The sequence below is a fragment of the Salvelinus fontinalis genome, chromosome 30, assembly GCF_029448725.1.
Source record: "Salvelinus fontinalis isolate EN_2023a chromosome 30, ASM2944872v1, whole genome shotgun sequence".
Classification (NCBI taxonomy): domain Eukaryota; kingdom Metazoa; phylum Chordata; class Actinopteri; order Salmoniformes; family Salmonidae; genus Salvelinus; species Salvelinus fontinalis.
In genome coordinates, this window is record NC_074694.1 from 21,449,242 (window position 1) to 21,472,004 (window position 22,763).

General features: G+C 41.2%; 1 long non-coding RNA gene and 1 pseudogene across 2 annotated transcripts in view; one reads left to right on the forward strand and one right to left on the reverse strand.

Moving 5' to 3' along the window:
* LOC129828464 (uncharacterized) overlaps positions 1-7,409 on the forward strand; it is a 31,852-nt pseudogene extending 24,443 nt beyond the window's left edge.
* Positions 7,410-7,764: 355 nt separating this feature from the next.
* LOC129828796 (uncharacterized) overlaps positions 7,765-22,763 on the reverse strand; it is a 49,330-nt gene continuing 34,331 nt past the window's right edge. Inside the window, exons 4-5 of one of the 2 annotated variants that reach the window (XR_008755294.1) lie at positions 11,708-11,829; positions 7,765-8,488 (exon numbers count right to left, since the gene is read on the reverse strand). This is a non-coding gene — a long non-coding RNA (uncharacterized LOC129828796). Of the gene's footprint in view, positions 8,489-10,127; positions 10,215-11,707; positions 11,830-22,763 lie in introns of those variants that run through there. The other variant, XR_008755295.1, reaches the window with a different exon arrangement.

A 22,763-nucleotide genomic window follows, 5' to 3' on the forward strand; every position in this document is an offset into this window, starting at 1 on the left:
CTTTACTAACCAGTGCTCCCGCACATTGGCTAACTGGGCTATCTGCATTGTGTCCCACCTCCCGCCAACCTCTCCTTTTACGCTACTGCTACTCTCTGTTCATCATATATGCATAGTCTCTTTAACCATACCTACATGTACATACTACCTCAATAAGCCTGACTAACCGGTGTCTGTATATAGCCTTGCTACTCTTATTTTCAAATGTCTTCTTACTGTTGTTTTATTTCTTTACTTACCTACACACACACACACACACACACACACACACACACACACACACACACACACACACACACACACACACACACACACACACACACACACACACAAACACACACACACACACATACCTTTTTTTCGCACTATTGGTTAGAGCCTGTAAGTAAGCATTTCACTGTAAGGTCTACACCTGTTGTATTCGGCGCACGTGACAAATAAACTTTGATTTGATTTGATTTAGTTACCTATAGTTCTGGGCCTATAGTTACGTATAGTTCTGGGCCTATAGTTACGTATAGTTCTGGGCCTATAGTTACCTATAGTTCTGGGCCTATAGTTACCTATAGTTCTGGGCCTACAGCTAACTATAGTTCTGGGCCTATAGTTACCTATAGTTCTGGGCCTACAGCTACCTATAGTTCTGGGCCTATAGTTACCTATAGTTCTGGGTCTATAGTTACCTATAGTTCTGGGCCTATAGTTACCTATAGTTCTGGGCCTATAGTTACCTATAGTTCTGGGCCTACAGCTACCAATTGTGCTGGGCCTATAGTTACCTATAGTTCTGGGCCTATAGTTACCTATAGTTCTGGGCCTATAGTTACCTATAGTTCTGGACCTACAGCTACCAATTGTTCTGGGCCTATAGTTACCTATAGTTCTGGGCCTACAGCTACCTATAGTTCTGGGCCTACAGCTACCTATAGTTCTGGGCCTATAGTTACCTATAGTTCTGGGTCTATAGTTACCTATAGTTCTGGGCCTATAGTTACCTATAGTTCTGGGCCTATAGTTACCTATAGTTCTGGGCCTATAGTTACCTATAGTTCTGGGCCTATAGTTACCTATAGTTCTGGGCCTATAGTTACCTATAGTTCTGGGTCTATAGTTACCTATAGTTCTGGGCCTAAAAAAGTTAGTGTTAGTCAAGGGTGTCCTCAGACTGTGCTCTGTTGAAAGGAATGTTAGACAGTGGTGAGCAATAATAACCTTATTTGTGCCTCACAGCCTCTCTCTCTCTGTCCAAACAATATAAAAAAAAGATCAGAAGAGACTGAAAAGATAGAAAAAGCCATATATAAAAGACTAAGAGGAGATAGAACACAGGAAACATACAAAGCAGTGGAAGAACTCCAGATCTTCAATTTATAGACAAGAAATCCCATCAGGGTCTCATGCCATTGGATAAAGCATTCTGCTTGTCAATGAGCTATTGCAGTCATTGAATAAACTGACCTTCACTGGATAAAATGAAGCTAAACTGAATAAGAAACAGAAACTGAAATCCATTCCCTTGGACAAACAAAGCAACCATAACACAATCTGCAAGTGTCTCTACTACTGAGGTTGGTCTTTGCTCTGTTTGGGATTTTGTGCGGTTTGGATTTTGGGTTCCTGGGGTTGGTTGAGTAACAAATGCATCCTTTATGAGAAGACAATCAGTATTGGACATCTATTAAAATGGCCTAATCTTACATCAACTTCGGTGCCGCTTGCTGGGATGTATGTGACCTCAAACTCAACCTGTTCATCGTCCTGTCTCACTACCAAACCCTCTCTCTCAAATGTAGAAGTGGATCCATGCTGCAGGCTGGCACTCTCTCTCGATTCCATGCCGTCGACAGCCTTTACAAAGGGGGCTGTCTGCCCAGGATTCTCCCTGGGACCTTCAAGGGGCTCTCCCATGTCAGGACATTCTATCTGTCCTGTGACTGTCCTGTGACATGTCGCCCCCATCCCCAGTGAACGTTGCGCTCCTGGTCATTAACAAGCCTTTCACTCAGAGGAAATAGTCCTTTTGAGACACCAGAGCTGTTCTTGAATTTCCTTATTTCTATCGTCTGCAAGAAGTGGACTTTTTCATGAGCGTGTCGTATAGTAAAAGGTGCATTCAGATACTTTGAAAACATCACAGCTCTGATTTTGCCTGACATTGATGACTGACAGACACAGCTTCTGCAGTCTGGTATCAGTAGATTGCGATCTTTTGATTTCGATGAGAAAAGCTTTTCCTTTGGTTCTGTTTGTGCGACAGTACACAAACTCTCAATAACAAAACTTGATTTAAGGAACCATAAACATGGCAACTACTCACTGTCTGCAGTGAGAAACTGTCAGGGGATAAAGGAGCTCACCATTTTTGCTAGAGATAGTGACAGCATCAAGTAGGGCTACAGTAGATCCATTATTTGAAGAATCTCACTGATGTGACAGTTCTTTCAAACTTATCCCTCACTTAATTTTACTTTGTGACAATCAGAGCAGTCCTGTCCCATGGCTGAAGAGATTGTCCTTGCATGCCGGTCTCATCCCAAACATCACCTCAGAGCATTTCAGTTGCTTGAGAAATCTGGAGTGGTTAGACTTAGGAAACAATGGCTTAACCACTATTGTAGACTTAACATTTAAGGGACTGGGTAAATTGAGATTCTTAGACCTAACATTAAACATGATCTCTTACATTACAGACAATAGTTTCCTTGGCCTGGACAGCTTGGAAACCCTAATGTTAGAAAGAGAACCCCCTTGTACATATCACCACATCTGCATTCATCCACCTCACTTCGCTGAAGAGCGTACATTTATGACACTTTCTCCCTTCTCCCAGTGAGGTCGAGAGCAGCGTTAATTTGACATTTATATTTGGTGCCTTCCCTCAAGGGCTGACCCATTTGAACATTTCCTCCATTAGATACTGTAACGACTTTCCTCTTCTTCTGACGAGGAGTAAGAGATATCGGACCAATGTGCAGCATAGTAAGTGTCCATTTTAATATATAAAACTGAACACTACAAAAATACAAAATAACAAAGTGAATGAACAAACGAAAATCGAAACAGTCCCGTATGGTGCAAACACAGACACAGGAAACAACCACCCATAAAACACAAAGGAAAACAGGCTACCTAAATATGGCTCCCAATCAGAGACAACGACTGACACCTGCCTCTGATTGAGAACCATACTAGGCCAAGCACATAGAAATAGAACAACAGAACAAAACATAGAAAAACAACATAGAATGCCCACCCCAACTCACGCTCTGACCACACTAAAATAAAGACATAAAAAAGGAACTAAGGTCAGAACGTGACAGTACCCCCCCCCCCCCCCCCCCCCAAAGGTGCGGATTCCGGCCGCAAAACCTGGACCTATAGGGGAGGGTCTGGGTGTGCACTTACCGCGGTGGCGGCTCTGGAGCGGGACGAGGACCCCACTCCACCATAGTCTCGGCCCACTTCTGTGACACCTTAGGAGCGGCGACCCTCGCCACCGACCCCGGATTGGAGACCCTAGTAGAGGGCGCCTCTGGACTGACGGGCGCCTCTGGATTGACGGGCGCCTCTGGACTGACGGGCGCCTCTGGACTGGAGGGAGACTGGCAGATCCGGACTGGAAGGCGGCTCAGGCGGCTCCTGACTGACGGGCGGCTCAGGTGGCCCTGACTGACGGGCGGCTCAGGCGGCTCCTGACTGACGGGCGGTTCAGGCGGCTCCTGACTGACGGGCGGCTCAGGCGGCTCAGGACAGACGGGCGGCTCAGGCGGCTCAGGACAGACGGGCGGCTCAGGCGGCTCAGGACAGACGGGCGGCTCAGGCGGTTCAGGACAGACGGGCGGCTCAGGCGGCTCAGGACAGACGGGCGGCTCAGGCGGCTCAGGACAGACGGGCGGCTCAGGCGGCTCAGGACAGACGGGCGGCTCAGGCGGTTCAGGACAGACGGGCGGCTCAGGCGGCTCAGGACAGACGGGCGGCTCAGGCGGCTCAGGACAGACGGGCGGCTCTGGCAGCTCAGGACAGACGGGCGGCTCTGGAGGGTCTGGACTGAAGGGAGGCTCTGGAGCATCCGGACTGGAGGAACACTCAGGAGACTTGGTTCTTAGAACAGGTTCTTAGAACAGGCATAGTACTCACCAGGCTGGAGAGATCTACTGGAGGCCTGGTCCTTGGAGGAGGCACAGGATAGACCGGTCCGTGGAGGCGCACTGGAGGTCTCGAACTAAGGGCCTGAACAACCCGTCCTGGCTGGATGTTGATTTTATCCCGGCACTTGCGGGGCGCAGGCACAAGACGCACTGGGCTATGCAGACCCACGGGAGACACAGTGCGTAGGGCTGGTATCTCTTACTCCTCGTCAGAAGAAGAGGAAAGTCGTTACAGATACCCCCTTACCATCATCATTGGCAGCGACAGCACCCTAAAACCAGGCCTTGCCCTTCAGCTCCATGTTCAAACTATATCCTTCCAGGACTGCTGGAGGCCATTCTTCCAGTCTGTTGTCAGCCTCATGGCCAAAATGGATCAACTTCTATGTGGGCATCACATTGCCAGAAGGTACCTCACCTCCCTGGAGTACTTTGACTTCCAGTCACATGTCTCAGCAGAGTCTGTGGACATGTCTGACCTGAACATGCTTGTGCAGCGGAGGTTTCTGAAGCTGAAGGGAGTGGACTTCATTATGCAACCAGGGCTGGCCACCATGTTCCACAACCTGATCTGTCTGGAGAATCTGATCTCCTGCAGAATCCTAGCTCTGGAGGAGGAGCTGAGCAGAGACCTTCTCTCCCTCAGGCAGCTAATGGTGGAATCTCTAGAAGAGTTTAGTGTGATAGAGAGCTTCCCTGAGCCCCTGCAGCCTGGGGTCCCAGCTATTCTACCTTCACTGCAGCTGTGACAACTCCTGGCTGGTCCCGTGGGTCCAAGGACAGAGACATGTCTAGGTCACCTTATATCACCTTGGGGAGGCAGAGCTAACATGCAAGAACAAAAATGTTATCCAAACTTGAATAGATACTCAGAGGCTGGACGTGGGCTATGTCCTGTTCCTCTGCACCTCCCTGGGCCTGTTCCTCTACATGCTAGTGGTCCTGCTCCATCCGCTGGCCAGGGACTACCTGCTGACCCTCAGCCACATCACCCGCGGTGGGTGGTGTTTGCTCCTAGGCAAGATTTCTTATCCCCTGAAAGTAATTAATTAATTCATTTCATTTGATTAGGTATTCTTATATAGGTTATAAATAAAGATACACAACCACAGACACACAAATGTGTTTTATTTAAATACCTACATTAGTAAAATATACAAGAGATTATCAGCCCAAATAATAACTCTACCTACTGTGAATATCCCAAAAGTTGAATATGGACCTGGAGTCAACAACCCATAATATGCATGAATTTGTTTGGTTAGTTACAGCTTATCATTGGCATCATTGAGAGCAAAATAATGAGATTGGTAGTTCACTGACAAAATGGTAATCTCCTGTTGCCACAGGGTGGGAGAGAAGGCCAACTAGACGTGTGGCACAGGAGCACAGCTTGAACCTTGGCATGTCGTACTGTATAACGCCTCCATTATTTACCATGTAGAGGGGAATCCGCCACATGCTTGGAATGCCTGCCCCAGGGTGGACAGGAAGCAGCTTCCTCAGCAGAGTGGGTGTCCATCTATATGATCCCCACTATGGATTCCATCCCACTGCTGGACAGGGTCAAATGGACAGGGTCAAATTCTTTATAGTAACACAGGGGAATGTGTGTATTGCTGGCCATGGTGGCAGAAGCCCCTACAGCCCAGCAGTCTGCCAACTGACACTAGGATAGAATGGATACATGAGAGAGGAAGGCTCAGCGTGCCTTTCAGAGATGCAAATTTCACTTGGAACATGTCCCCCCCCCCCCCCCCCCCCACACACACATTCCAAAGTTGTATTTTTGTCCCCCACCAGTTTTATCATTGGAATGTGATGCAAAACGAGGCAATGGTGTGCTTTAGGACCATGAGGACGCCTCCGAGTGGACGGATAGGGGAAGGGTGTTTGGAGTGTTTTTCTGACTGGATAAAAAAAATAATAATAATGCCCCCCCCCCCCCACTTCTAAATCCATAGTTGCGCCCCTGGTGTCTTTTATGATGACTTGAGCACTGAGCAGGAGGCCTGATTAACCAAAGCAGAGAGGCAGGCAGAGTGGGTAATTACCTTGAAGAGAAGCTGAGGGCTTCATTACAATATCACAACAAACAATTATGCTCCTCTGGGGTAACCCTGAGAGACATGGCACACACCAATCAAACCTAATGACCAACACTGAGACAGTCAGGAACATGTACTGCCAAACATATTCACACTATTAGAAACAGTAGCATTGACATACAGTAGTGACACATTTAGGCCAATATATCATGCTCACAAGTCACAACCACTTTAAAGATCAGTACTTGGCCTGCTACAGTAATTCCCATCTCGTTCCAGAATATTAATAATAATAATTATTATTATTATTATTAGTAGTAGTAGTAGTAGTAGTAATAAATAATAATAATCATTACTATTATTATTATACGAAAGATAATGCTAATAATAAGTATTATTATTGTAGGAAAGATAATAATAATAATGATAATAACAATACTAATGTAATTAATGTCATTATACTCTAGTTATATACTAGTTATGGTTGTGTAATTGTTGCTGTCATATTCAGATGCTTCTGCTTCTCTGGGAAGACATAACCTTCAAACTGGGAATTTTATTATCGTGATAAAAAGACATTGTTCAACACGTTTAGATCAACATATGCATGCATCTTTCTTCCTTCGTTTCGAATTAATATCACACTTTTTTCCCATTTAAAAGGTTCATCTAAACATTTAGCAAAATAAAGTATTGATTTGAATTTCTTAATCCATTATACCGTGATGTATTACTGACGTTTGTTTTTTATTAATTTGGTCGCCGAATTGTTCTAAGTGAATATAATTCAAGTGCACAACCTCGTTTGAAATAATTGCATATTTTATTGTGCGCTAGATTAGTTTTCCTACGCATCTATGGTTATACAATATATTTTGAAATTGAATTCATGTAAACATCAGTGTCATATCCAATAAAGCAAAAACCCCGAGATTTCATGACACCGGGATGTCAAATATGTCGTTAGCAGGGTTTATGGTCAAGAAGGCATATAGCAGTGAGTGAATAGTCACCGCAAAGGCTCTGTCCCATACACATTGTGCACTATCTGGACTTGAACACTTCATTGACGAAGTCGTTTAACTGTGACAGCCAGAGAATTCATTTTAGGGCCACGGGAAACTCAGGTAGACCCATGCAAGAGCGACTGTATGATGACTGTAATGGTCAAAATATTGTGTTTCTCTTGGTGATCTGTGTAGAAATGTGTTGATCAAAAATAAATTTCTTATCACATATATAATTATATTTTTATATTAGCTAAGAGCTATGATATAAAAAGAGTAGCCATTGATTTGTAATAATGGAACCTTGTGTTCATATCAAAATATGCTACATAATTTTCTAAAAATAATTCTGTTGATACTAGAAAAAATATTGTTGCATTGATTAACTTTACAACCTCTGGGAAAAAGTCTGATTCTCAAACACCATGACTTCAGCTACGGACAACCAAACCCTATTACACATTACAGTCCTTATGCAGACGCTCTCCAGAACAGTTGTCAACCATTATGATTAATGAAACTCACACTTGGAGAATTGTTTTAACATTGCATTTTATTATTAATGCATTATCAAAGCCAGAGAATTACATTTTTCTCTGCCCCTGGCACACACACACACAAAGAAAGAAAGAGAATTGACATTCATCTCTCTGTATGATGGAATCAAATGGATTCATAGAGGGCTGACCAGAGGTCCGTTTTATGACTCTCTTCACAATAAGGCCACGTTTCAATGTGTTCACTAACAGTTTTTAAAACACTACACACACTAGTGATTTAAACTATCAACATAAGTATATTTGTCTCTTTCTCTCTCTCTCTTCCACATTTTCTGTATCATCTGTAGTGAATTAAGTGTTGGGTTTCAAGGCTAAGGTTGCCTGGACAAATCCTCCCATTTCTCTTTCTGTCTGTCTGTCTGTCTGTCTGTCTGTCTGTCTGTCTCGCTCTGTCTCGCTCTCTCTCTCTCTCTCTCTCTCTCGCTCTCTCTCGCTCTCTCTCTCTCTCTCTCTCTCTCTCTCTCTCTCTCTCTCTCTCTCTCTCTCTCTCTCTCTCTCTCTCTCTCTCTCTCTCTCTCTCTCTCTCTCATCAAGAGGCACATGCTGGTGGAGTCAGTAGATCCTCGTTAGGGTTAATCCAGCGAAGACAAGGCCACACCGGTTTTAATTAGTCCGAGGCGGCTGGATGAGGGGAACAGGACCGGGCCAAGGGGGTTCAGGGGGGCTCTCGAAGCGGTCCGAGGGGGTGCAGCACAGAACAGGACCTTAATTCAATTTGAGAATGTCTGTTTTGACAGAAGCAAAGAGTTACAAGGGGTGGCAGGAGAACCCACCACACTGTAAGGGTCCCAGATTAGGAACACCACACCACATTGTATGCGGCTCAGATTAGAAACACCCCTCTCCTCACGAAAGACCAATCCCTCAGCTCAGTTAGTATATTAGATACAAATCATTACTATATAGGCATTGTGGTGTCAAAAATGTGGAATTAAGTGTTTCCAGATATGCCATAGAAAATACAGTATTGGGGCTAATATCAATAACATGCATGTCAATCTCTCCTGGCTCAAAGTAGAGGAGAGATTGACTTCATCACTTGTTTTTGTGAGAGGAATTCACATATTGAAAGCCCCAAACTGTCCGTTCAAACAGCTAACACACTGCTCAGACACCCATACATACCCCACAAGACATGCCACCAGGGGTCTCTTCACAGTCCTCAATTCCATAAAAAACTCTGGGAAACGCATAGTAAAATCAGATTTTAAAAACGGATAAAACAATAACTCATGGCACAACGCGGACTGTGAAGAGACACACACACAAACACACGCTTACACACACTCACACACACACTCTAACACACACACTAGACACACACACATTGTAATATTGTAGTATTGTACATTTTATATTGTAAATGTGTAATATTCAGGTAAGGATGTAATAATGTATTGTATGATATATAGTTTTATTTATGATGTAGGCGTTTTTTTTGTTTAGATGCAACTGTTTTTAATCATATTTGGACCCCAGGAAGAGTAGCTGCTGCCTTGGCAGTAGCTAATGGGGATCCTAATAAATACTAAATATTGTCTTGTTTCTTGGAAAGCATTGTAGCAATATCACATTGTAGTTCAGTTGGAGTTTTGCCCTTGGGGCCGATTCTAATTCACAAGAAGGGGGTCCATTGTCTGCTGAAATCCATTATACGTGAGCAAACGTATCATATTTAAGTACTTTAATATATAATAATATATAACATTCTGAGAATGTGGACAATTAATCCAATATCAGATCATAACATGTATTTAAGATGCATAATACAATCAAGGGGTTTAAACTATTTCAGAATTACAGCAAACAACTGCCAAATGGAAACACCACTGCAATCCCTTATTGCGCATTGTTGAACAATGGTAATAAAAAATATCAAAATCAATAAACCTAGAGATGAAGTTAGTGTGTAGTTTAATTACAGATAAAAGCCTATGGTGAGTCTGAGCGAGTAGTGAGGTTCTCCACAGAGACACAAGGCAATATGCTGTATATTTGCATACAGCTGGTGGAGAGTGAGTGAGTAATAATTATGCATATTAAATAACCCCCTAGGTGTGCTGTATGCATCCACCTCAGCGTTACTGTGTACTATGGGGGAAAACACAACACACAAACCCCACATCACAAGGAGAACCACCAGCAATAGAAAGTTGTATTTTATATTTTTGTTTTAATCCTATCCCAAACCTTACTTTAACCATTCCGAGTTAATGACTAACCTTAAGAATTCGAAGATAATGCCCAAACTTAATTGGAACAACTTCTAAATTTGACATTTGAAAATCATGAACGTTTAATTCTGGCGTGAGACTGTGAGAGCCTGTAGCTCAGAGGCATGGTTGTGTAGACGCTAGCCTATCTTTTTCAGATAAATTACCATTTGATCCGCTGGTTTCCTGCCATTGATCAAACCCCACACGACCACTCAGCTGATAGACCGGGAGAAACCTGATCGGCAGAGAGTGGCGGAATGAAAGAATGAGAGGAAGGAGAAGAGAAGGGTAAGTCACCACTGCACCTCCTTCCCCCTTCCCTCTCCATGTGTGCTTATCTTTAAACCTCTTCAGGTGTAGACAAAGCTAAAATGCATCTATGTTTCATGATAATCTTTAAAAGGCCTCTTCTAAATGTGTATCTCCCTTCTTCCTGCCATCTCACTACCCTGGATGCTAATTTTCCAAAACCAATCCTTTTCTCTTCTCCAGACTCTCTCCAGCATGTTTCCCTTTCTCTCTAGCTGGCTTTAGCTGTATTCCTCTATGTTTCTGTGTTAAATGGAGGATGTCAGGTCTACCACCAAAACTGAGTGTCAGTCATATACCGGAGACTGTTTACACTTACACCCTCAGTGCCATAACATGCCCCCCCCCCCACCCCCCCAGATGGGTCTGAGTGACAGTCACTCCACTGCCCTAGCCTGGCGGGAGGGCACAACCTGACCCATCTGGTTCTAATCGCCCCCAAACACGGATAGGCAATCCGCTCGCCAGGTCTTGTCCTTGCCAAGAAACCTGCTACATTGCAGATTTCTCTGCCCATATCCACTGTGGTGGCAGGTCAATTTCTGTGAAATTAAAAGATAAATAAAAACAGTCTCATACATTGTTCGAGAGACGTAATATGACAGATTTGCTTTCTGTCTGGACTATCGTGAGACAATATTATTTTGAAAGAAGAAATCAGTAGGCCTATTTGTAAATTATCTTAATCACACCGTAGAAGCCAACATTGCAACTCTGAAAGTCAAATCTTTTTTAAAGTATTGCCCTGCATAGCCACAGATTTCAAATGTATAACGGCTCACGTAAAATGATCAGTTACCATCCCACTAAGCCATTTAGTCAATGTAACAAACGTACAACTATTCTTTTGCGGTTTTCGATTACATAGCCTACATTGCATATTCATTTTCAACTGTTTCTGTACATTTTTACTTCTGTTGAAGGGAAAGTATTCCCTGTAATATAACCTAAATAGCATAGAACTATTGTATATTGCTAAACAGATTTGGATTGGCCTCTTAGCATGTTTTACTGTTACTAACTATCAGATACAACCTCATACTTCTAGACCTGCTTTAGGCAAACTTTAAAGATCAAGTTCAAATGGTTAGTTCATCAATAAAGTCGTATGATTGATTCGTTCAGCTAAAAAAAACTATTGAATGTTTGTTGTTATACAGAGACAAAAGATACCCTGACAAACCAAGCAAGACTGATCATCAACAATTGGTCTAAGTAACAAATCTAATGACAATACATGAAAACCCATTCCTAATATTTACATCACTGTTTTGTTTTTTATAGTAAGTTGAATGCACCTGGTAAAACCAAACTTTTTTCACTTCCAAGCCATGAGTAAAACAGTGGAGGAAGAGGACGAGAGACAAGACAGATGGGTTTCATGGAGGAAGCTGGATCAGTGCAGAGAACAATAAATACCTGGCTGAAGCTGGAGATTGGGGGTGGGGTTAGCCATTGTTTACAGTGAGTATCCTGCTGGAGGTGTGATGTTAAGAGTAGGCCTCCCCTCTTATGCCCAGGTGATCTCTCTCTGCTGCCAGCTGCCATGGAAACAGAGAAGATACAAGTCAAGTGAGTGCCATGTCACATTGAAATAAAGAGACCCTAATATTTGACATAATATTGGCAATTTTTATTGTTCAACATCACAAAAAAACTAATCAGTAGCCTAATCATATTTCCTGCAGCATCATATCAATTGGTGTAGGCCTATATTTACTGTACCTAGACCTATGCCCATCTAAAAACCTAGGAGTTTATGCCTTTAGCAGGCCAATGTAGGCAAATGGGTTAATGAGCTAGGCTACATTGCTTTCCCTTTTTTATGCAGTGAGTGACCAAATTCTCTCTATTTCATATATATATATATGCCTGCATGGAAACAGGCCTAATGTCTAGTCTGCCAAATCATTCGAATGACAGGATTGAAATAAAATAAAGCCTGAAGTAGATATATATTAGGCTACAACATTATTTACCCAAGTAGCAAGGTTTCTATCCAATTGGGGACAGATTTTCATGCGAATATTCTAGAATCAGCATAAAAACAGTACGCGCATTTTTCCAACAGATATGGGTTTCCATCAAATAGATTTTTTGCGGATAAAGATCACTGCGTTATGAGGTAGTGCACACAAAATGCACTTTTTCGCTTAAGTTCATGTACCGAATAAAAATCTGAAGTTAAATATGTTTCCATTGCATTTTTAACTCTGCCAATAGTTTATCTCAAAAACTGTTGCGTCAAATAGAAAATGTGTCTACTCTGGTCTTGGAATGTGCGCTCTAGCCAACAGCTGGCAGATACAGTGCTGGTAGGCTGTGGCGGTAGGCTAGTCTACATGATGAGATGAATATGGATATTGAGCGAGAATATTTTTCTACGTCAAATGGCAGTCAAGCATCAATCATTATGTCTCTAGAATAAGATCCTCGATATTTATTGGAAAGGAGCATCACGATAACCATCGAGCACATTCACCATATTGTGAAGTTCATCATAATTTATTTCATATGTGGCCTAATAAACTGCATTGTTTCCCAAGTCCTAGTGGGAGGACTACACACCATATCATCGCATGACTCCAAATTGACTTCGATATGATGGTTATTATATCAATATTTTCGCAAAAAGGAGTTTCCACCGCCATTTCTCGCACAATACATTTTACGACACAAAAAAATCCCACCATGTCAAATGAACAATTATCTGTTGGCATTTATAAAATTGTACCGAAACTTCCTGTTTGACTTTACTCTCATAAAAACTCTAGATGTGGTTTGTGATGGGCAAAAAATAAAATCTCTGTAGAATATTTGAAATGCATAGCCTGATTGTCCACCAGGGCAGGCGGGAAGTCGTCTCTACTCACGCGCGCCTTTGAATCAACTCATGGCTCTAGCCAGCCAGTATCGAGGTCGACGCTGCAACTTGAAAGAACGACACAAAAGGATGAAAAAATATCAATGTAGGATAACACATGACAAGACAGGACTGATGGAAACAGAACATTTGTCAGTAAACTTTCCAAATGTTGACAAAACAAAGGTGGGATATTTAAGGATGAGAGAAATGGCGATGGAAACGCCATTATGCGCAAATATTGATAGGCTATAATAACCATTATATCGAATTAAACTTGGAGTTACGCGAAGATATTATGTTGTCCCACTAAGACTCGGGAAAACATGCAGTTTATTAGGCTAGATTGAATAAATTATGATAAACTTCACAGGGTGATGAAAGTGCATTGTGATGAGCTTGATGCTTCTTTCCAATAAATATCTACGGTCTTATTGTGGTGACATGATGAGCGATGTTTGGCTGCCGTTTGACATCTCGCTCTCATCATGTAGGTAGCCTAACACGGTATCTGCGAGCTGTTGGCTATAGAGCGCGCATACCAAGACCAGAGATTCTCTACAGTAAGATTTCTTCTTAGAAAACCATTAGTAGAGTTAAAAATGCGACTGAAACCCATTTAAATGTAACTGCAAATGTTATTTTATGTGCCCTACGTCATCACGCACAGACTGTTATCCGCAACAAGTCAATTTAATTGAAACACATCTCTAGTGGGAAAAGATTTTAGAATACTCACATGAAAATTTCTCGGCAATTGGATGGAAGCCTAGCTACTGTCTATCACTTTGAAGGGAGAAAAAAATATTTTGATGAGGCTAAATTAAGCATGAAAATCCACGCATTGTGGTGCGCACGTGGTCAAAAAAATATGCATAATGTGATCTGAAGCATAGGCTACAGGTTGTGTTCTTGAGTGCCAGGTCGATTTAAGATAGCCTTTCTACTGTGTCAAATAAATTAAACTTGAAACAGACTCATCTTTATCTAATGCCAATGTAGTTTTAAGACTAGAACTATGAATGTAGGTTATACTGTACATTTGTTTGAGCATGCATGGACTAGAAGCTTCTGCACAGGTAGTCATGCACATTATTCAAGAAGGTGTAGCTAAAATGTTTGTTCACAGTTTTTGGCCATTTGATGCACTGTTTTAGTAGGCTACCACATTAGATTGCAGCATGCATTGCAATGGATACAAATAATGAATGCCATTGTCTTTCCTCTCTCCATATGGTGGATTTCTTTGTGACAAGTTGACATTTATAAAGGGTAATCCCTTATTTTAGTCTTTCAGCATTTAATTCCTCTTTCTTTCTCTCATGGAGTTTCATCCCCTGTCTCCTTCTGAGTTGAGGAATAGGCTACAGACAGAAAGCTTTTTGCAGGGTTTAGATGTCTTGAAAAACAACTCAATGTAGACAGAGTACCCAATAAAGTGGCAGTAGATAAGCCAGTGGTGGGCGTGAGTTGGGCTCTTCTGCCTGTGAAGACACTGAATCCAGGCTTGGCCGAGATGAGGATGAGCTGCACTTCACCAAAGCTCTCTGTTCCTAAAATAAACATCTGCTCTGCTGATAAATTATGTGTGTGTGTGTGTGTGTGTGTGTGTGTGTGTGTGTGTGTGTGTGTGTGTGTGTGTGTGTGTGTGTGTGTGTGTGTGTGTGTGTGTGTGTGTGTGTGTGTGTGTGTGTGTGTGTGTGTGTGTGTGTGTGTGTGTGGGTGGGTGGGTGGGTGGGTGGGTGGGTGGGTGGGTGGGTGTGTGTGTATGTGTGTGTTGAGGGAAGAGAGTTGAATCTTTGTCTCACAATCCCTTATTAACTGGCATTTTATGAACTGTGATTTCACATCAGCATAACAGACAGGGAGTTGCCTGAGGGAGGTGTTGGTGCCTCCTCGGCTCCATATTTACTAGATTCTGAGATAATAGACTGATAATGAATTCACTCCGAGTCAGAAACCATTTTTAATAAAAGATAAATTCCATCTCACACTCAGCTATTGCCAAGTGTGGCCCGCCATCCCTCTCCTCTGGGACTGAAAATGCAATCTGATGACATTATCTTCCCTTTCTAACAGTTATTGTTATTTATGTTGTTATTACAGGTTTTCACACCGGATGAAACGACATCTACGGTGACTAAGACGTGCAGAAATGAAACCATTGAAAAAATTGAATGAGGTGAGCTGAATGATTTATTATGCTATGCTATGATTTATTGTAATTTACTGAATTACACACACAAAAAAACGCACACACACATGCACACACACACAAAAACACTTGTTTAGAAGTGAGGAGGGGTGAACAGCTCCTAAGTGAGCAGCCTCCATTAGAGAGGTAATACAACATTTCTCAGTGAGGAGTGACAATGCTCATCATCACCTATCATTGGCTTTTGCATTACTGATTTGGGACCAGAGATTATATGGGTCAACCTTTTCTAAGAGGAGCAGAAAGCAAAGTAAAGAATAACTTAAACACAATGTAGCACTGAAACCCTATGTGGAACATAAATCTAATATAGTCACTTTGAGTTACGTCCCTGACCTCACTTGCCCAAATTCTAACCAACTGTATAAATGGATTACAGTGTGTTTAAGAACTTACGCAGTGTTGGTCACCCTTGGAAAATGTAATTTTCCTATGTAAATAAATGATTTCATGTAGTGCAACATTTCCCTTAATTCACCTCGAAAAACTTTCTGCTAACCAAAAGTTATGCAAAGGAAATGAGGTGATTTTATTTTCCATGCTTGCAAAATAATTGCTACATTATTTGTTGAAGGTAATAAATGTCATGCCCAGAACATTACTTTTTATACCCATGACCAATCTATATAACCAATGCTACCCATTGGTCCTGAAAACACACAGAAACATGTAGTAAGTAGCCTATTGGATAGTAATAGCCGATCACAAAGCAACAAACACCAGAGCTCTCGCTTCTCACATTTCTCCACAACTATTCAAATCTCCCATAAGGCCCATTATTTAGGCTGTTAGCTAAACTCTGCTAATTCAGCCTTTCCTCTGAAAATAAAGCAGAGCATAATTTAAAGCTTACAGAGATCGCTGTGGCATAAAATCAAAATTAAGCAGTTATAATGGTCATTACTTATTGGGATATTTAGCTTTTTATGTTACCTCCCAAAAATTCTGAGCAGTTCATATTTCCCATGTGATAAAAAATAAATTGTATCATCTCATATGACACTGGTTCAAAGGCAGTAAATTAGATAGCAACACCAAGGGTAGTAGGTTTGATTGCTTCTGGGGCCACATGACTGTACTGTAAGTTGCTTCGTTAAAAGCGTCTGTTAAATGGCATATATTATTATTATTATTATTATGATATATTAACCATTTACACTCGTGGGAATTGGCCTAAATGGATAGGGCTAAATTTAAATGTTTTAAAGAGAAGAAATATAAAAAGCATAGGGAACAGTTTGGAGATAATGGGAAAATTATTAGACCAAGGTTCTCCTGACATAAGACTGAATCCAAATATTACACGGTTGATTTTATGTGCATTTTACATTTACTGTACATTTCGCTGCATTTGTTGATAACAAAATCTGAAAATACTCTGGATACATTCAGTAATATGATAAGAATAATCCTTGAAAATGTGGGGTAGGTGCAACAAAAGTTTAAAAAATGACAAGGGTTTGAGTGACAGGACTAACTGATGTCCCCAAGTGGCTACACACCACTCCAAAGTGTGCACAGTTCCTAAGTAATTTCAATGCACTTTTATGACTCAAAAAAGAGTCTTCAACTACAAGGTACTTTTTTTGCTTTCCTAGCTGTGCCGTTGAGGAACTAGAGCAAGCACACTTGTAGTTGTTTAGTTTGTAACACAACCCTGCATCCCCGCCATCACACAATTACTGTTGTTGTTGACAAAATCCCCAAATTGTCCTTTATAAATCTCAATCTGGGTCGGGTGGGCTTGTTCTATTACCAACATGACTAGCTAAGTTATAAAATAGGATCTTACAGTGTTAGGCTTTCACAAGGCGATTCAGAGAAAGAGGCCGTCATTTTGGTGTGCATAGAAAGTAGTCATAGAAAGGAGTCATCATGAGTGCATTCAGGTGCAGGCTCATTCTGTTCAGAACAACCTAGGATATGACGCCTTGTCATCTTGCAACTGTACATCAAACATAGTGATCATAAACATTGACATTGTATATGACCTGAGTTTTATGATATGGAAATGTGAAGTGCACATTTGGACTCACGCATGTTTGGCTTGTAGGACATCAAAGCGGTATTTATTATAATCCTCAACGCCTCATCTTTCTAAATAAATAGAGTCCTCTTAATGTACAGCATTTCCCTCACTCAGACAACAAAAAAGTTGCTCAATTAGCAGGAGGGATGGGGGCAACTTCTTGTTGAATGCAGTGCTCAAGTTCAGAACGGCTGTCAGTCAAAACCCATACAGAGCTGTGAAGCGCAGAGCCAGAGCTCTGACGTCATGTACAGCATGGTACTACGTTCCAATTTAGGCGCTTATTAGTACCCATATCTGCCATTGTCAACCCGTATTCAGGTAAGAGTGTAAAGGGCTACCGCAGAGTATCAAACGTATCGCTCCATGTGCCCCACTGTTGTTTTATGGCCCAATTTATAATTTAATACACTTCATTAAAAGTCAACAAAATTCAGCATTTTTTATATAAAATGTATACAATCTGCTTTATAAAGACCATTACCCACAATCCTACTAATTGACACAAAGTTGAGGAGGACAATAATTTTCCTTTCAACTGAGGTCGAAAGATATCCCTTTAACTGTAACAGACATGTATGATGCATCACTCAGACCCATCCCTCTCCACTAATGCAGAGCTAATGCAGGGAACAGGGGCTTGTTTTTATTACCGCGTGTCCGAGTGTTTGGACAATCCCTCGATTTACAAAAGCCACGTTGACAGGCCTCCTCATTGAGCCAAGCCCCTACAGATGTCCAAACACCAGCTAATGTAACCAGCAGGACCTCATACGAGGCCCATACGAGGCCCATACGAGGCCCATCGTGACAGCAGAATAAGAAATGGAGGACAGAGTAAAGTCACTCAAATGGAATGGCTGATTAGTTCACACCAGGATGGAAATGGGGAGTTTAATGTAACCCTGCGGTCTGACAGATATAAACAGACGGGGCCATCTTCAGCCATGGGTAATCCTAAGAGGCTCATTTGTGTATCTCACACCGCAGAAACAGTTTTGATTAATCGTGTGACCTTTGACCCCAATGACTGATGACAACAGAGGAAAAAATGCAGCCAACGGAATCTCGCATTACATCCTGTTTGTGTGCGGGGTCGGTCCGCTGTTAATCTGTACATTATCTGATACACTCTGACAGTCTACGCAATGCAATATCTCCGGGGGTTACAGTAAACCGCAACACATGGGTAAAGAAGGTTGATAACATATTAGTTGATAAAATAAGAAACAATGTCTTACGTCAAAGTCAAACAACATACAGTACATTTTAGCATGTATTCTTTTTTCTATTTAGATAAATTATTATATTTTTGAATTACACAATACATTATACATTACATTTTTCATTGCATTTCACATTAATTTGCAGTAGCAATACACATATAATCCATGGTATATTTACATTGACTAAGAACACAAGCCAAATATCCCATTTGAGAAACATCTGCAGTGCAGACTCAATATCTCCTGTCATGAAATGCATACTTCTGTTCGACTAGATGATTAGCAGTCCCATATTGCATTAGATTTTACACTGTTCATACTAATGTCAGTTTGACATAGATTAGAATTTATGGACAAAATTACAAAGAACTATTTTTTTATTTTTTTATTGTATATTATCTTTTTAAAATAACAACTTTGGAGTAATTGGATATATACACTATATATACAAAGTATGTGGACACCCCTTCAAATTAGTGTCTATTTCAGCCACATCCATTGCTGACAGTTGTATAAAATTGAGCACACAGCCATGCGATCTCCATAGACAAACATTGGCAGTAGAATGGCCTTACCGAAGAGCTCAATGACTTTCAACATGGCACCTTCACAGGATGTCACCTTTCCAACAAGTCAGTTTGTCAAATGTCTGCCCTGCTAGAGCTGCCCTGGTAAACTGTAAGTGCTGTTTTTGTGAAGTGGAAATGTCTAGAAGCAACAACGACTTAGCTATGAAATGGTAGGCCGCACAAGCTCACAGAACTGGACCGTTGAGTGCTGAAGCGCATAGTGCATAAAAATCGTCTGTCCTCAGTTGCAACACTCACAACCGAGTTCCAAACTGCCTCTGGAAGCAAAGTCAGCACAAGAACTGTTCATTGGGAGCTTCATGAAATGTGTTTCCGTGGCCGAGCAGCCGCACACAAGCCTAAAATCACCATGCGCAATGCCAAGCGTCGACTAGAGTTGCCGCCATTGGACTCTGGAGCAGTGAAAACGTGTTCTCTGGAGTGATGAATCACGCTTCACCATCTGGCATTCCGTCGGACGAATCTGGGTTTGGCGTATGCCAGGAGAACACTACCCGTCCGAATGCATAGTGCCAACTGTAAAGTTTGGTGGATGAGGAATAATGGTCTGGGGTGGTTTTTCATGGTTCGGGCTAGGCCGCTTAGTTCCAGTGAAGGGAAATCTTAACGCTACAGCAAAAAACGACATTCTAGACGATTCTGTACTTCCGACTTTGTGTCAACAGTTTGGGGAAGGCCCTTTCCTGCGAGCGCCATACAGAAATTGTTTGTTGAGATCAGAGTGGAAGAACTTGACTGGCCTGCACAGAGCCCTGACCTCAACCCCATCAAACACCTTTGGGATGAATTGGCCTAATCGCTTAACATCAGTGCCCAACCTCACTAATGCTCTTGTGGCTGAATGGAAGCAAGTCTCTGCAGCAATGTTCCAACATCTAGTGGAAAGCCTTTTACTTTGAAAGGAATCACTGAGTGCAAACAAATGCTCCTCCTGTTTCCAATGTGTAACAAAACATTTCTGCGGACATTGTGGTATTGAATAAAGTTTCAATGCCGTTTATTTTTAATCTAGGCCCTTAGCTAATGTACAGTAATACAGGCTTTTAATGGAGGGGAAACACCACCTTTTGGCCCAGAGAAAAAATGGCTTTGAGAAAATCAATGGGACATTTTACTCAAATTTCACAGATTTCAGTGAGTGACTTATATGCGGCAGCACACTCTTAACTCTGCACTCTATCATAAAGAAAAGTATTGAAACAAAATATGTTTTCTTTAATATAACTTATTTTTCAATATACAATATTATTGAACGCTGTAATGACAGGACTATTGGAGAACCAAACCCAGGACATAATACATAAACTATTTCGTTTGGTGTCTAGTATAGTCATGTGTGCTATAGTTCTGCTGTCTAACCCATGACCTTTACCTCCAGATCACATTTCTGCTGTCCTGCATGCATCACAAACAGGTTATTACATGTGCAGTTTCTATGAGCGTGAAAACCTTTTAAGCTTGTTTCTTTGTTTCTAGTAGTTACCAGTATTTCTTTGTTTCCCGTAGTTACCATAATGTTCATTAGATATACAGTAAATATAGGTAGAAGAATGTATATAATACTACGTGTTGAGGTATTGAGAACAGTACAATGGAAATGAAAGCATGACATTACTTTTATCCTCCTTGCAAATATATTCTTCATTCTATCATTCTGTCAGAAACTGGAGCAAATTGTGACCTTTTTGGGACACTGTAACTATGCATGTGCCTTAAAATATCCCTGTTGCTCTTTGGCCAGCAGGATAGAGTCACACACAAACAGGCCATGTCATCTACCTACATAGAGGTTGTTTGTGAAACCCGCTCTGGAAAAACTGACCCTGTCCTGCAGGCTCAACTTGTTTTTTGTTTTTGTTTTTTTTAACAGCAGAGAAAAATATAACACAGTGGAACATTTTAAATATGACCTGTTCATAAATGCTAAACATTTATGAACGTTTTTCCTCTCGGAAAATGTGTGCGAAATTAGCAAATGTTTGGTGCATACTGCTGTAAATATGATTGGATTCAATACAATCAAGAATCAGAATTCAGAAGGTATTCACACCCCTTGAATTTGTTCATTTTTTTGTTTTACAGCCCGAATATTTTTTTTTACAAATGTATATTTTGTATCACTGGCCTACACACAATACCCATAATGTTAAAGTGGAATTATGTTTTTAGAAGTATTCATCCCCTTTGTTATGGCAAGCCTAAATAAGTTCATGAGTAAAAGGTTGCTCAACAAGTCACATAAAAAGGTGTCTGGACTCACTCTGTGTGCAATAATTATGTTTAACATGATTTTTGAATGATTACCTCATCTCTGTACCCCACACATACAATTATCTGTAAGGCCCTTCAGTCGAGCAGTGTATTTCAAACAAAGATTTAACCACAAAGACCAGGGAGGTTTTCCAATGCCTCGCAAAGAAGGGACCCTACTGGTAGATGGGTCAAAATCTAAAAAAGCAGACATAAAATATCCCGTTGAACATGGTGAAGTTATTAATTACCTTTAGATGGTGTAACAATACCCCCACTCACTACAAAGATACAGGCGTCCTTCCTAACTCACTTGCCGGAGAGGAACTAAACCGTTCAGAGATTTCACCATGAGGCCATTGGTGACTTTAACACAGTTACAGAGTTTAATGGCTGTGATAAGAGAAAACTGAGGATGGATCAACAACATTGTAGTTATTCCACAATACAAACTTAAGTGACAGAGTGAAAAGAAGGTAGCCTGTACAGAATAAAAATATTCCAAAGCATGCATCATGTTTGCAATAAGGCACTACAGTAAAAATGTGGCAAAGAAATTAACTTTATGTCGTGAATACAAAGTGTTATGTTCTGGGCAAATCCAACACAGCACATCACTGAGTAACCACTCTTCATATTTTCAAGCATGGAGGTGACTAGGAGTTTTTTAGGATAAAAAGAAACGGAATAGAGCTAAGCACAGGCAAAATCCTAGAGGAAAACTTGGTTCAGTCTGCTTTCCAACAGACACTGGGAGACAAATTAACCTTTCAACTGGACAATAACCTTAAAGACAAGCCAAATATACACTGGACTTGCATACCAACACGACATTGAATGTCCCTGAGTGGCCTAGTTACAGTTTTGACTTAAATCGTCTTGAAAATACTTTAAAATGGCTGTCTAGCAATGATCAACATCCAACTTGACAGAGTTTGAAGATTTTTAAAAATAATAATGTACAAATATTGTACAGTCCAGGTGTGCAAAGCTCTTAGAGACTTACCCAGAGAGACTCACAGCTGTCAAAGGTGATTCTAACATCTATTGACTCAGGGGTGTGAATACTTATGGAAATTAGATGTTCCTTTATTTAATTTTCAAAAATGGAATACTTATTGAAGGCACTATATATATGCTGCAGGTTTCATTTCTATATGTTTAGGACATGTTTTGGTTTATTTTGCGTTCATTTGACTGCCCTGCCTCCTGATATTATCTCTATTTATTGATTTATTTGTTAATTCTTCTGTATGACTTTGATTTCCCCCCAGCGACTGTTTGTTGAATGATTGTCCATGC